At 34.8% G+C, this 17,001-nt stretch overlaps 1 long non-coding RNA gene across 1 annotated transcript; it reads right to left on the reverse strand.

Moving 5' to 3' along the window:
• Positions 1-2,932: 2,932 nt before the first annotated feature.
• Positions 2,933-8,675, reverse strand: LOC309510456. The gene is made up of 2 exons (XR_014210367.1): positions 5,037-8,675; positions 2,933-3,603 (listed from the first exon to the last, which is right to left on the reverse strand). It is a non-coding gene; the product is annotated as an uncharacterized lncRNA (long non-coding RNA).
• Positions 8,676-17,001: the final 8,326 nt, after the last annotated feature.

A 17,001-nucleotide genomic window follows, 5' to 3' on the forward strand; every position in this document is an offset into this window, starting at 1 on the left:
ACTTGTATTGTTAAAGAATATAATTATATTATAACTTGAATTATAATAAACATTATATTACACTCGCCGAGCAGGACAATAATTGGAGAAGTGTGACTTTCGTCATTAAAATTGAATTTCTGAAACAGAATTTCATTTGTGTGCTACCCAGTGCCAAAAAGGGGCGGAGTATGCTTTTATTTTTCACCGTTAGAAAACACGGCTAGGAGTGTGGCACAGGTAATAGCACGCTAAATAATCCTTGACTGGGGTGCACCAACTGAATTGAATCTGATAAGATAAGTAAATTTACGAGGAGGGTGTGAAATGCTAAACAGCAGACAGAAGTACCACAGTTTTTTGCAGGTCAAAAAATATCTGCACAAATTAAAATGTGTGAGTAGTTATAACCCTACACCATGTGTCAAAATGATTGATGGCTTCCGGTTGTCATTGACCTTCCGGTTGACCTTCCGGTTGCCCTTCCGGTCCCTATTGTTATGGATTGACCTATTGACCCTTCCTATCCGTCGATCATGTGGTTTTGACAGTTAGTTTTGACCTATTGCCCCTTCCTATCCCTTCGATCATGTGTTTTGACAGGTTGACCTTCCGGTGTCTATCCGGCATATGTTGTTATGGTTTGCCCTATTGACCTTGCTTTGGTCATGTGGGTTTGACAGAAGCTTTTGCCCTATTTTAACCTTTTTAGCCCTAGATCATGTGATTTTGACAGAAGCTTTTGCCATTTAACCTTTTTAACCCTAGATCATGTGGGTATGACAGAAAGTTTGAAGGCGCTGTTAGGATATGTGTCAGCATCTCCTCCGCATTCCAGGGCACATTGTGGGCCCCTGCGGAAAAGTGAGAAGAAAAAGACTGTTTTTCCTGAATGCCTCACCAGCCAGAGTAGTGTGTGTGTGTGTGTGTTTGTTTGTGTTTGCGCGCGCGTCCTCTGACATGATCCCCTCCACATTCCTGAGGTAACAGTGAAAGTGAGAAAAAGAGAGTTGCCCTAATCATGTTTTATATTTCACACAAATAATATACAATAATATCTTACTAAAAATCTACTGAAACCATTTAATTCAGTTTTAGATAAACAAAACAATAAAAATCATATTACATAAAACATTCCGTTCTTTATAAGTGTATAAAATAAAATGGTTATCTTGGTAATTTAACTAAAGTTGAAAACCATTCAGTTCTTTATAAAAGTATATAATGAAATGCTTATAAAATAAATATCTTATTGATCCAATTGTTTTAGATAAACAAAAGAATAAAAATTATATTACATAAAACATTCCGTTCTTTATAAATTAAAATAATTATATTGCTAATTTAACTAAAGTTGAAAAACATTCTGTTCTTTAAAAGTATATAAATAAATTGCTTATAATATAATATAAAATCACAGAGTGGTTCTCTCTCTCTCTCTCTCTCTCTCTCGCTCTCTCTCTCTCAGCTCCGTCTATCGTTCTCTGACTCAGAGGGGCCTCTGTGCATCATGTCAGAGCGTATGTAATGTTAGTCTGCTAATGCATTTCCAGAGACAAAGTTTTGTTCATACTAAATTTATTTCAAAATATAATCGTAAAAGTTTAAATATGATCTTTTAAAATGAAAGACTGTTTAAATTAAATCTTTAAAGTTTGAATACATACGCATCAGATTACTGTAATGATTTTGTTTAACGGTTTAAAGTATAATTGTTATTAAACAATGTCTGTTCAAAAACTTTAGATGGTTGAAAAACTGTACTTAGTCAATCATAATTTTTTGTCCATGCAGGGGTTTCAATTTTTATGTTGGGGGCTTTCCATAGAATCCATAGAATATTGCATATTCTATCCCGTACACCTAAACACGACCATTGCAGAAAACTATAAAATAAATAATTTAATATCATTTCTAAGCTGTGTTGTGTGCGCACACACGCGGTTCTAAAAAATCTCTATTTTAAATTAAATTATTAATAAATATATAACCAATGAATAATAACATATGTTACTAAAATGTATTTAAAAAATGTAAACAAAGTTTTAGCTAAATAAATATATAAATAAAAACACCTTACATTTCCAGAGAGGCGAAGTAGTTCTTTATGCAACGATAAAAAACAATCCAAAAAGCAAATAGTTGACCAGATGAGCCTCGGGGGGACAATGTCACAGTAAATCTAGTCTGCGTTCCAGAGTACATCCAGAGTTTTATACTAAATTCATTTAAAAGCATAACCTTATAAATTAGATATTTTAAAATTAAAAGACTGTTTAAATCAAATCTTTAAAGTTTTATTAAAATCATATCTTCTATTTATCTTCTTAGAAGACTTATGTATTTATTTTTATTTTTTTACTAAACAGCGTCTGTTCAAAAACTTTAGATTTAAATAAAAGCAAAAATTATGCTTAGATCTTATTTATACAAAAATATTTCAAACAGTATTTTTGTCCATACAACATGAAACATGTTGTCAAAGTTTGTCACAATGTTTTTGTTGTTGTTGTTGTTGTTATGTTGTTTTTAAGAAATCCGAGGACTCCACGTTGCTCTTATTTAGACTAAGTTTGTATCATTTGGAAAATCACCACACAATTTCAGAAACGCGATGTGTGATAAGTAAAGTTTGTCTTGAGCGAATATTTAATTTGACTCGTCTTGATTCAAAGCATGATCTTACTGGTAGCTATGATCTATTACACGTATAAGATCATTTTTACTTGTATCTCCCGAACTATCCTTAATCAGTGTGGAAACACACAAGGTGAAACCCTTTACTGATAATATACTATCAGTTATCTACTCAAAATATATGTAGAAGTTTAAATCCGGTGTTTAAAATCTGTCTGGTGGCCGCATGAACAGACTTTGGGTAGAGCTATAGCAGGAAGCATCCCCTTTGACCTCCTCAATTGTGGAGGGTTTTTTTGTTTGTTTTTTGTTAAAGACCCTACTACAAGTTAGTTCTCCCAAAAGAATTTCTCCCATCTAGCGGTGAAATTGTATTCTGCATTTAAACAAATAGTGCTCTCTAGCGCCTCGCTTTTTGCAACTGCGTGTTGCAACTGCGGTAGCCGTTATGTGTCAAGAATCTATGACAACATGTCTTCCAATAGCACTTCATCGAGTTTAATTGTACATGTTCTACTGTTATGCTGCCTATATAATGATTTACACAAGCAAGCAATGAAAAAAAGCTTGTAATTCAGACCGTAACTTTGACTCACCCGTCGAGAAGAAAGCAGACAACTTCCCTTTCAAAGTCTTTCTCCTTCATTAGCTCTTTCCACCTGGGAGAAGCTATCCCGATATTTATTTACATACCGATAAATTAAATTTTTGCTTTTTGGCCACGAGGATTCCTTCTCCTGTGGCTCGGCATAAGTATGATCCAGCATTATATTGTACCGTGCAGTGCAGCCTTTTCAAACTTGCCGGGGGCAGTATCAATGCCTCTCATATGGTCTAGCGGTTAGGATTCCTGGTTTTCACCCAGGTGGCCCGGGTTCGACTCCCAGTATGGGAAGACAATTTTTTTATATTGCCAACAAAATTCAAGCTATTCAAGTTCATCAATAATAATTTTTAGTCATTCATAGTCTTAGAGGCCTACACGAACTGCAGAAACAAGAAGAAGATATGTAAAAACTCATAAATGCTGTTTCAGTACTGAATCATTTTCACAAATACAATTATATTGAATTCAGAAAATTTCACTATGGAATATTTACTTTATCTATCATAATTTCAATTTAGTATGTCATCATTTAAATTTTTCATCTCATAATTAGGGCGCATAGTCATAATTTAAATTTCAACTTTTTAAGTCATAATTTCGACTTTTTGTCATAATTATTACTTAATTCAGAATTACAATTTTTGTCAATTACGCCTTTTTTTTTTTATGTAATACTTAAAACGTTTTTTAAGTCATGTGCTGCTGACTATAGTAGTGTTGCACCTGCATGTCCACTAACTCGCTTGTGAGAGTCAGAGTGTGTAAAGTAAACTCTCATTAGTGTTAGTAGAGTATTAGTGGACTGGTAGGGTTAGAATAAGTTGAGATATAGTTGAGTTACTTATAGTCAGTACTAGAATATCTGTTGGGGAGCATCACAGTAACGAGTTAGCAGATATTGAGCACAGTCTATTTTTTCAGATATTTAAATGACAAAATACCATTTTTCAACCGATTGATTCTAGGCCTTCAGAAGTCATAACTTCAGGGGTCAACGGTTTAGGCCAGTTGGCAAAAACACTGCGTGTGTAAAAATCAAATACTGTATTACACTTTTCAAAGGATAATCTAGTTAGAATAAAAAGTTAAGTGTCACAAAGTCTGACACAAGGCCATTAGCTGGTTCTTTTTGTTTTATAAATGTATTTTTCTTATTTCTACAAACATCAACCTGATAAATATGGACTTACATGATTAAACAAGATAATCATGCTACCCAATACGTCTGACACAACATTTGTAAGAAAAAATTGTGAAATACAATCAAAAATACAAAATTAAAATATTTTAAAAATTTTGACAGTCCTACATAAATGCATGTTGATTACTAAGCTTCAGACGTAGCGCAACCACGCAATGTTAGATTTCTCTAACACTGCGATGTCTCACTCACAACGCACAACTTTGTAAATAAAATAAAATATTATGGAAGTCATTTCCAAACTGTAATTGTAATTCTACCATATTTTATTAATATTATGTTGATTTAAAGTTTTTGTTTGTTTGTTATTAACTAATACCTTCATCTTTTAACTAACATCCAGCACAAAATTAAAGAGATGTATGAGCTGAGGGTGTTCTCTGACCCCAAATAAACAGATAATGGAATGTTCACAATATACAGTTAGATATCTCCTACTTAGTATCTTTGGGTGTATCTTTGGGTGTATTTTTAGACACCAGAGTGATGCAAAGTTCCACACCCTATGGACCAACTTTTTAAAAAACAAAAAATACCCATACATAAATATATATAACATACACCAATCATTTCTTAACCAAGCAACTGTTTCTTAAATTATCAGACACTCACCGCACCGATGTTAACATCACCATATATTGTTTTTTTCTACCATGATTGTAGCAACTATTGTCCCACCATTCTTCTGGTCAATTGTTAAGTTAAGCCGATTAGGGTTCTGAATTAATGGCCCACCGAATGATGTAGAATTATTATTATTAGTATTATTATGCTGTCGTTGTGGAAGGTTGTTAGGCTGTTGATTTGTCATGTTTCCAGAATGTGTTTGAACGCTCAGCGTTTGAACGTCACCATCTGTTAAAAAAATTTACAATTAATTACACAACCAAAACCATGTAAACATTATAGTAAAGCTTATTGAAGATTGAGAAACATACTGACTACTAACAAAGTAAATTATAAATCTTTTCCTACGTTTGATATTCTTTTTTCTGATTTTTTTCACTATGGACTTGATCCTTTTTAATGCTGTTTTCTCTCCATATTTATTCTGTAGTTCCTCTACTGTGTCTTCCAAACTCCCTGTTGTTCTTCTCCAGCTGTGTTAACCAAAGACAAACAGTTAGAAGAATAAAATGTATGTACAATAGCAAAAATAATTTTGGTCATTAGTTGTTAGGGTTAGATACACCTGCAGACACATTCATACACCAGTTCAAAGTCAATGAACCGGTTGATGCTGCAGGTGTTAGAGCACATGATGGACAGTGAACAGACGCACAGCAGGTTAAACCAGAGTTAAAACAATAGTCTATGTTAGGACAATAACAATAATAGTCTATGTTAGGACAATAGTATGTTCACAGGAGCCGCTGAGAGCGAGTTCCAGCTGATAATGGTCATAAAGTGCGAAATAATGTGCAAGTAGCTAAACTAAACATTTCATATTTGACAGCTGTTTTGAGAAATGTTAAACAACGACAAAAATAATCAGGCAAACTAATCAACTTTTTTCCTAATTTCACCATTTTGAACTTAAAATAGGCCTAGATAATACATGTGATTTAATGTGATAGGAGAAGAAACAAATAACAGCCATTTTCATCATATTAGGCATAAGATTAATAATGAATCTGTACATATTGTGAATTAATTTAATAAACATTTACCTAACATCCATAGCCTTCAGTAAATTAAGGCTAGACAAAGTTCCTTTTTAACTCTGCCCCCTGCTCTAGTTAGAACTTTGGAGCGCTTAAAAGTGTCGGGCTCAAAAATAACTGTCATTTGGAACTCTATATAGTTATTTTTATCAAAAATATGTTGATAATGATTAAAAACTTCAGTGCCCTTCGAAGGCACCATTTTAGATAGTTTGGCATGTATGAGATCTTTACACTTTCCCCCGGATATCTGTTTCCTACTGTTAGCTGTAATGTTAGTGAACTCTAGGTCTTCTCTTTGTTCATATACGACAGTATTCGCATGAATTGGCTTGATTTGATAAAATGATGGTTTAAACCATCATCTTCATGTGAGACATTTACATTATATTATTGTACCGTCCTAGTTTTAAATAGCGCTAAAATGTATATTTTATATTTCAACCCTTTATGCGGATATAGAATGCCGCACAAGGTTTTCTGTTCTCTGGTTCTATGTTTTAAAAATACCGCGAAACAAAGACAAGGACGCATCTTTCTATAAGCGACCCTCAAAATCTGTGCATACAACAAAACACATGTATGTGTACGATGATTTATCCGAAAATTACTTTTGTTTGAAGAAAAACTTAAATCAGCTGGTGCTTGATAACTATTGAAGTTATTAAACTCCCCTGAATTCGGTAATGATGCTTTTAATGCGATATTGATTTTAATTTTAACTCAATGCGCTTAAGGTCTATGAACTTTAACATCTTCATAGTCAAATTAACTTAAAGCATGCGCAAAATGAAATAATTTCTAAATGTTTGTTACAGAACTTATGGTGAACAATTCACCCATGTTTAATCAGATTTTGTCACTGGATTGAGTGAAAATAATAAACTTCTCTCTGGCGACATGTAGGACTTGTTGGTTATGCAGGAACTAGTTATTTATGGCTTTCCTGTACCCCCCGTACATTCTACACAACAGTGGGGCGGGCTGAGCTGTTGTCCTGATAAATATTTCAGGACATCGCACGCTCTAGCTCTACTCTAGCTCTACTAGCCGAGGACTGCTGTGCTACTGCAACAAAAGTTGAAAGTCCTGTTTGCCTGAACCTGACGCAAACTACGCTTCTACAAGTCACGCTTCTGACCCAAAAACTTCCGAGCATTAACGCACAAACCCTGGACGACTGTGCCGCAAGGACTCAATCAGGAGATTCCAGGAACATTCCAGGAACATTCCAGGAACGAAAAGCTGAAAACTTCTAAAATGGCGACGCAAAACCTGATGGAGAGCGGTGCCCCGTTGAGTTCTGACGATGCTGGGCACAGGTATCATCCGGCTTGTGAGTGCGCCACGGGCAAAGAGTGTCCTTTAAGAGCTACGCTAGACTCTATGTTTAAAGATCATTTTAGAGGCCAGATGGTTGGCTTGATGCACAGGATCATCGATGCTGCGTGTGATATGAAAAACGATTGTGCACAGGATACCAAACGTGTGACAAATCTCAAAAATGAAATGGATGTCGTAAGAGGCCTGACAAAGTCATGGCCTGATGTAACGCCCATGTTTTTTAACGGCAAAGAGCCGAACGGCGTAATCCTCAGAAAAGTTCTGGACGTGTTGCGCTCATGTTGCGACGAATTCGAAATTGACGAAATTCTCTGTATATGTACTTTTGTAACAGATCTCTGTGTGTCACTGGTGTCAAAAAATGCAAAAACTGACGTTGGTGAAATAGTTGAAAGTCTGGTCAACTACATCCTAGAGCAAGACATGATAGCCTGCAGAGATTTTCTATTCTGGTTAGATCATCTGTAAATGTTGTTTTACTTTATGTACGTAATGCCGGTCTATCATGTCTAAAGTATAATGTTGAAATAAAAATAAAAAATACAAAAATGACTATTGTGGTATTGTCTGAGTTTATAAAAATAGTATTATAATATTTAGAATAATTAAAAATACTACATGATTTAAAAGATTAAATATTCCAATATTTGTTTTCTGCATTTTAATTACTGTATTCCCGAAGTGGCAACCATTTCCAAGATGTGAATACCTGAAATTGTGTGGTGATTTTTCAAATGATACAACTAATTTGCCCGCTGTGTACAGAACAGAAGAAAGGACATTTTGTGGTGTTGAACAAAATTCGATTTTGTTCTTAGCATCGGTTCCTGCTTCATGGAAGCTCATACCCCCTACGTCGACCTTCTATCTGTTCAGGAGGTTCATTTAATTTTTTTAATAAGATTATGTGAGAGGACGACTAGACACTAGTCATGGGATGTCCGACAGAGAGAAGGGCTTGAGTGGTCACATTTTTATGTCTTCATCCAGAGTTTACCCGCCACCGCAAACCTCCTGTCGTCCTCTCACTCTGCCTTTTCCCCTGCTTCGCAACGTAGCCATCCTCTTTCCGCCCCTGTGACAGCCGTAACATCGACCACCACGGCATTCGTTTCAGGCCAAACGGAGGAGTTTACTTAAACATGGCATTCAGCAACCTGACCCTCTCCAGCCCCATTTCCTCCCGTGGAGTTGAGGATATGTCTCACCAGCGCCCTCCGGCTTGTCACAATATTGGCATGCGTCGGGATGCAATTATTTCATTTTGCGCATGCTTTAAGTTAATTTGACTATGAAGATGTTAAAGTTCATAGACCTTAAGCGCATTGAGTTAAAATTAAAATCAATATCGCATTAAAAGCATCATTACCGAATTCAGGGGAGTTTAATAACTTCAATAGTTATCAAGCACCAGCTGATTTAAGTTTTTCTTCAAACAAAAGTAATTTTCGGATAAATCATCGTACACATACATGTGTTTTGTTGTATGCACAGATTTTGAGGGTCGCTTATAGAAAGATGCGTCCTTGTCTTTGTTTCGCGGTATTTTTAAAACATAGAACCAGAGAACAGAAAACCTTGTGCGGCATTCTATATCCGCATAAAGGGTTGAAATATAAAATATACATTTTAGCGCTATTTAAAACTAGGACGGTACAATAATATAATGTAAATGTCTCACATGAAGATGATGGTTTAAACCATCATTTTATCAAATCAAGCCAATTCATGCGAATACTGTCGTATATGAACAAAGAGAAGACCTAGAGTTCACTAACATTACAGCTAACAGTAGGAAACAGATATCCGGGGGAAAGTGTAAAGATCTCATACATGCCAAACTATCTAAAATGGTGCCTTCGAAGGGCACTGAAGTTTTTAATCATTATCAACATATTTTTGATAAAAATAACTAAATAGAGTTCCAAATGACAGTTATTTTTGAGCCCGACACTTTTAAGCGCTCCAAAGTTCTAACTAGAGCAGGGGGCAGAGTTAAAAAGGAACTTTGTCTAGCCTTAATTTACTGAAGGCTATGGATGTTAGGTAAATGTTTATTAAATTAATTCACAATATGTACAGATTCATTATTAATCTTATGCCTAATATGATGAAAATGGCTGTTATTTGTTTCTTCTCCTATCACATTAAATCACATGTATTATCTAGGCCTATTTTAAGTTCAAAATGGTGAAATTAGGAAAAAAGTTGATTAGTTTGCCTGATTATTTTTGTCGTTGTTTAACATTTCTCAAAACAGCTGTCAAATATGAAATGTTTAGTTTAGCTACTTGCACATTATTTCGCACTTTATGACCATTATCAGCTGGAACTCGCTCTCAGCGGCTCCTGTGAACATACTATTGTCCTAACATAGACTATTATTGTTATTGTCCTAACATAGACTATTGTTTTAACTCTGGTTTAACCTGCTGTGCGTCTGTTCACTGTCCATCATGTGCTCTAACACCTGCAGCATCAACCGGTTCATTGACTTTGAACTGGTGTATGAATGTGTCTGCAGGTGTATCTAACCCTAACAACTAATGACCAAAATTATTTTTGCTATTGTACATACATTTTATTCTTCTAACTGTTTGTCTTTGGTTAACACAGCTGGAGAAGAACAACAGGGAGTTTGGAAGACACAGTAGAGGAACTACAGAATAAATATGGAGAGAAAACAGCATTAAAAAGGATCAAGTCCATAGTGAAAAAAATCAGAAAAAAGAATATCAAACGTAGGAAAAGATTTATAATTTACTTTGTTAGTAGTCAGTATGTTTCTCAATCTTCAATAAGCTTTACTATAATGTTTACATGGTTTTGGTTGTGTAATTAATTGTAAAAATTTTTAACAGATGGTGACGTTCAAACGCTGAGCGTTCAAACACATTCTGGAAACATGACAAATCAACAGCCTAACAACCTTCCACAACGACAGCATAATAATACTAATAATAATAATTCTACATCATTCGGTGGGCCATTAATTCAGAACCCTAATCGGCTTAACTTAACAATTGACCAGAAGAATGGTGGGACAATAGTTGCTACAATCATGGTAGAAAAAAACAATATATGGTGATGTTAACATCGGTGCGGTGAGTGTCTGATAATTTAAGAAACAGTTGCTTGGTTAAGAAATGATTGGTGTATGTTATATATATTTATGTATGGGTATTTTTTGTTTTTTAAAAAGTTGGTCCATAGGGTGTGGAACTTTGCATCACTCTGGTGTCTAAAAATACACCCAAAGATACACCCAAAGATACTAAGTAGGAGATATCTAACTGTATATTGTGAACATTCCATTATCTGTTTATTTGGGGTCAGAGAACACCCTCAGCTCATACATCTCTTTAATTTTGTGCTGGATGTTAGTTAAAAGATGAAGGTATTAGTTAATAACAAACAAACAAAAACTTTAAATCAACATAATATTAATAAAATATGGTAGAATTACAATTACAGTTTGAAAATGACTTCCATAATATTTTATTTTATTTACAAAGTTGTGCGTTGTGAGTGAGACATCGCAGTGTTAGAGAAATCTAACATTGCGTGGTTGCGCTACGTCTGAAGCTTAGTAATCAACATGCATTTATGTAGGACTGTCAAAAATTTTAAAATATTTTAATTTTGTATTTTTGATTGTATTTCACAATTTTTTCTTACAAATGTTGTGTCAGACGTATTGGGTAGCATGATTATCTTGTTTAATCATGTAAGTCCATATTTATCAGGTTGATGTTTGTAGAAATAAGCAAAATACATTTATAAAACAAAAAGAACCAGCTAATGGCCTTGTGTCAGACTTTGTGACACTTAACTTTTTATTCTAACTAGATTATCCTTTGAAAAGTGTAATACAGTATTTGATTTTTACACACGCAGTGTTTTTGCCAACTGGCCTAAACCGTTGACCCCTGAAGTTATGACTTCTGAAGGCCTAGAATCAATCGGTTGAAAAATGGTATTTTGTCATTTAAATATCTGAAAAAATAGACTGTGCTCAATATCTGCTAACTCGTTACTGTGATGCTCCCCAACAGATATTCTAGTACTGACTATAAGTAACTCAACTATATCTCAACTTATTCTAACCCTACCAGTCCACTAATACTCTACTAACACTAATGAGAGTTTACTTTACACACTCTGACTCTCACAAGCGAGTTAGTGGACATGCAGGTGCAACACTACTATAGTCAGCAGCACATGACTTAAAAAACGTTTTAAGTATTACATAAAAAAAAAAAAGGCGTAATTGACAAAAATTGTAATTCTGAATTAAGTAATAATTATGACAAAAAGTCGAAATTATGACTTAAAAAGTTGAAATTTAAATTATGACTATGCGCCCTAATTATGAGATGAAAAATTTAAATGATGACATACTAAATTGAAATTATGATAGATAAAGTAAATATTCCATAGTGAAATTTTCTGAATTCAATATAATTGTATTTGTGAAAATGATTCAGTACTGAAACAGCATTTATGAGTTTTTACATATCTTCTTCTTGTTTCTGCAGTTCGTGTAGGCCTCTAAGACTATGAATGACTAAAAATTATTATTGATGAACTTGAATAGCTTGAATTTTGTTGGCAATATAAAAAAATTGTCTTCCCATACTGGGAGTCGAACCCGGGCCACCTGGGTGAAAACCAGGAATCCTAACCGCTAGACCATATGAGAGGCATTGATACTGCCCCCGGCAAGTTTGAAAAGGCTGCACTGCACGGTACAATATAATGCTGGATCATACTTATGCCGAGCCACAGGAGAAGGAATCCTCGTGGCCAAAAAGCAAAAATTTAATTTATCGGTATGTAAATAAATATCGGGATAGCTTCTTCCAGGTGGAAAGAGCTAATGAAGGAGAAAGACTTTGAAAGGGAAGTTGTCTGCTTTCTTCTCGACGGGTGAGTCAAAGTTACGGTCTGAATTACAAGCTTTTTTTCATTGCTTGCTTGTGTAAATCATTATATAGGCAGCATAACAGTAGAACATGTACAATTAAACTCGATGAAGTGCTATTGGAAGACATGTTGTCATAGATTCTTGACACATAACGGCTACCGCAGTTGCAACACGCAGTTGCAAAAAGCGAGGCGCTAGAGAGCACTATTTGTTTAAATGCAGAATACAATTTCACCGCTAGATGGGAGAAATTCTTTTGGGAGAACTAACTTGTAGTAGGGTCTTTAACAAAAAACAAACAAAAAAAACCCTCCACAATTGAGGAGGTCAAAGGGGATGCTTCCTGCTATAGCTCTACCCAAAGTCTGTTCATGCGGCCACCAGACAGATTTTAAACACCGGATTTAAACTTCTACATATATTTTGAGTAGATAACCGATAGTATATTATCAGTAAAGGGTTTCACCTTGTGTGTTTCCACACTGATTAAGGATAGTTCGGGAGATACAAGTAAAAATGATCTTATACGTGTAATAGATCATAGCTACCAGTAAGATCATGCTTTGAATCAAGACGAGTCAAATTAAATATTCGCTCAAGACAAACTTTACTTATCACACATCGCGTTTCTGAAATTGTGTGGTGATTTTCCAAATGATACAAACTTAGTCTAAATAAGAGCAACGTGGAGTCCTCGGATTTCTTAAAAACAACATAACAACAACAACAACAACAAAAACATTGTGACAAACTTTGACAACATGTTTCATGTTGTATGGACAAAAATACTGTTTGAAATATTTTTGTATAAATAAGATCTAAGCATAATTTTTGCTTTTATTTAAATCTAAAGTTTTTGAACAGACGCTGTTTAGTAAAAAAATAAAAATAAATACATAAGTCTTCTAAGAAGATAAATAGAAGATATGATTTTAATAAAACTTTAAAGATTTGATTTAAACAGTCTTTTAATTTTAAAATATCTAATTTATAAGGTTATGCTTTTAAATGAATTTAGTATAAAACTCTGGATGTACTCTGGAACGCAGACTAGATTTACTGTGACATTGTCCCCCCGAGGCTCATCTGGTCAACTATTTGCTTTTTGGATTGTTTTTTATCGTTGCATAAAGAACTACTTCGCCTCTCTGGAAATGTAAGGTGTTTTTATTTATATATTTATTTAGCTAAAACTTTGTTTACATTTTTTAAATACATTTTAGTAACATGTGTTATTATTCATTGGTTATATATTTATTAATAATTTAATTTAAAATAGAGATTTTTTAGAACCGCGTGTGTGCGCACACAACACAGCTTAGAAATGATATTAAATTATTTATTTTATAGTTTTCTGCAATGGTCGTGTTTAGGTGTACGGGATAGAATATGCAATATTCTATGGATTCTATGGAAAGCCCCCAACATAAAAATTGAAACCCCCGCATGGACAAAAAATTATGATTGACTAAGTACAGTTTTTCAACCATCTAAAGTTTTTGAACAGACATTGTTTAATAACAATTATACTTTAAACCGTTAAACAAAATCATTACAGTAATCTTCTAAAAGATAAATAGAAGATGCGTATGTATTCAAACTTTAAAGATTTAATTTAAACAGTCTTTCATTTTAAAAGATCATATTTAAACTTTTACGATTATATTTTGAAATAAATTTAGTATGAACAAAACTTTGTCTCTGGAAATGCATTAGCAGACTAACATTACATACGCTCTGACATGATGCACAGAGGCCCCTCTGAGTCAGAGAACGATAGACGGAGCTGAGAGAGAGAGAGCGAGAGAGAGAGAGAGAGAGAGAGAGAGAGAACCACTCTGTGATTTTATATTATATTATAAGCAATTTATTTATATACTTTTAAAGAACAGAATGTTTTTCAACTTTAGTTAAATTAGCAATATAATTATTTTAATTTATAAAGAACGGAATGTTTTATGTAATATAATTTTTATTCTTTTGTTTATCTAAAACAATTGGATCAATAAGATATTTATTTTATAAGCATTTCATTATATACTTTTATAAAGAACTGAATGGTTTTCAACTTTAGTTAAATTACCAAGATAACCATTTTATTTTATACACTTATAAAGAACGGAATGTTTTATGTAATATGATTTTTATTGTTTTGTTTATCTAAAACTGAATTAAATGGTTTCAGTAGATTTTTAGTAAGATATTATTGTATATTATTTGTGTGAAATATAAAACATGATTAGGGCAACTCTCTTTTTCTCACTTTCACTGTTACCTCAGGAATGTGGAGGGGATCATGTCAGAGGACGCGCGCGCAAACACAAACAAACACACACACACACACACACACACACACACTACTCTGGCTGGTGAGGCATTCAGGAAAAACAGTCTTTTTCTTCTCACTTTTCCGCAGGGGCCCACAATGTGCCCTGGAATGCGGAGGAGATGCTGACACATATCCTAACAGCGCCTTCAAACTTTCTGTCATACCCACATGATCTAGGGTTAAAAAGGTTAAATGGCAAAAGCTTCTGTCAAAATCACATGATCTAGGGCTAAAAAGGTTCAAATAGGGCAAAAGCTTCTGTCAAACCCACATGACCAAAGCAAGGTCAATAGGGCAAACCATAACAACATATGCCGGATAGACACCGGAAGGTCAACCTGTCAAAACACATGATCGAAGGGATAGGAAGGGGCAATAGGTCAAAACTAACTGTCAAAACCACATGATCGACGGATAGGAAGGGTCAATAGGTCAATCCATAACAATAGGGACCGGAAGGGCAACTGGAAGGTCAACCGGAAGGTCAATGACAACCGGAAGCCATCAATCATTTTGACACATGGTGTAGGGTTATAACTACTTGTGTGAATGCATTGCACATGCAGCAGACTGAAGGCTGAACTGAAAAAGCAGCTTCAGGTGTCACAACACACTGAGACAACAGCAACAATTCAGACGTGGTCAATGAAACTCGGTTTCATGTGACATCTGGAATTAAAATTGCTAACAAGTAAAAGAATTCTACACATCTGAATTTAATGCTTTTGAAATATTGGAATTATCTGTGGTTCGCTCTCCTCTGTTTTCTGTCTCAGGCTTAGGCTACTTCTGCAAAATGGTGGAGCCCACCTGGAGCAAATCCAGGACAGCGGAATTGTTCGAACATAACCTGAGACTCGGGAGATGGGTGAAAAGACATTATAAAAGGCCTTTTCACACGTCACACTATCACATTACTGCATAAATATGGCCTCCCAGTTTAGAACTGGATCGAAATTTGCAACACAATTGTTATAGATTAGATTCCACCCATCTCCTAGACATGAACACTGAACACACCCCTCCATCAATATACCCTCACAGCAACATCACCTGGGGTAGAGTCTATCCAGGGTGAACACTACACATCAGACGAAGATGTGTCATCTTCACACTAACAGATCCAGATAGCTTCACACACACAGGGTGGAGCTGATCTCATGATCATGGTCTAACAGAGACACAGAGAATAGCATACGCTATTCACAACAAACTGCTAACTAATGTAACACACATGAACAACTGAATGGCTACAGTCACAAATCAAGACAAATTCTAAGGCAGACCTGCCATTAAATTTCTAACTTTATGATTGTTGGTGGGAGTTGGAAGATCAGAGGGCCCCTGATTTCTCAACTTACCACTAATAACAGAAACATAATTAAAATGGATAAATCTGAAGTGAGACCAATTCAATCAAGTACAAAAATTTACAATTCAACTCCGTCATCGACTGTGACTTAGCCAGATCAATACACACACTCTCAAACACACTCTCTCACAGACACACACACACACACCAACACACACACACACACACACACACACACACACACACACACACACACACACACACACACACACACACACACACACACACACACACACACACACACACACACACACACACACACACACACACACACACACACACACACACACACACACACACACACACACACACAAAAACACTCTCACAGACAAAAACACACTCTGACATTCTAAAAAATTCTCACACAAACACACAAAACCATTGATTGGTTTACACCGACCTCTTGATGCATTTCTGAAACTTATTTTGATTTCTGCATTTTTTCCTTTGAGTAATTCAGAAAAACATTTCTGAAACTTATTTTGATTTTAATTTCTGAAACTTATTTTGATTTCTGCATTTTTTCCTTTGAGTAATTCAGAAAAACATTTCTGAAACTTATTTTGATTTTAATTTCTGAAACTTATTTTGATTTCCTTTGAGTAATTCAGAAAAACATTTCTGAAACTTATCTGCATATTTGTATATTGTCCATTTTACTTGCAACAATGTATTTGGACATCAATTCAATTGAATCTCTATGTTTGGTTACACCAAAATAGCACTGGTTGTTTTGTTAGAATGCCATTTATTTAAATGTTTCGAGAAACGGGGTAAGAGCTTGTAAGATCTTCCTTTGTCCTTCCTTGACCCTCTATAGGAGTACAATTGACGTGGTAAATAAAAGGCAGGTAATTAATGAGACCAAACGTACCACTCACAATTGCTGACATGAACATGGTATTTTACATTGAACATGACATGATTTTTCCTTTTTGCAT

Source organism: Leuciscus leuciscus (assembly GCF_965113295.1).
Source record: "Leuciscus leuciscus genome assembly, chromosome: 12".
In the NCBI taxonomy this organism is placed as follows: Eukaryota; Metazoa; Chordata; class Actinopteri; order Cypriniformes; family Leuciscidae; genus Leuciscus; species Leuciscus leuciscus.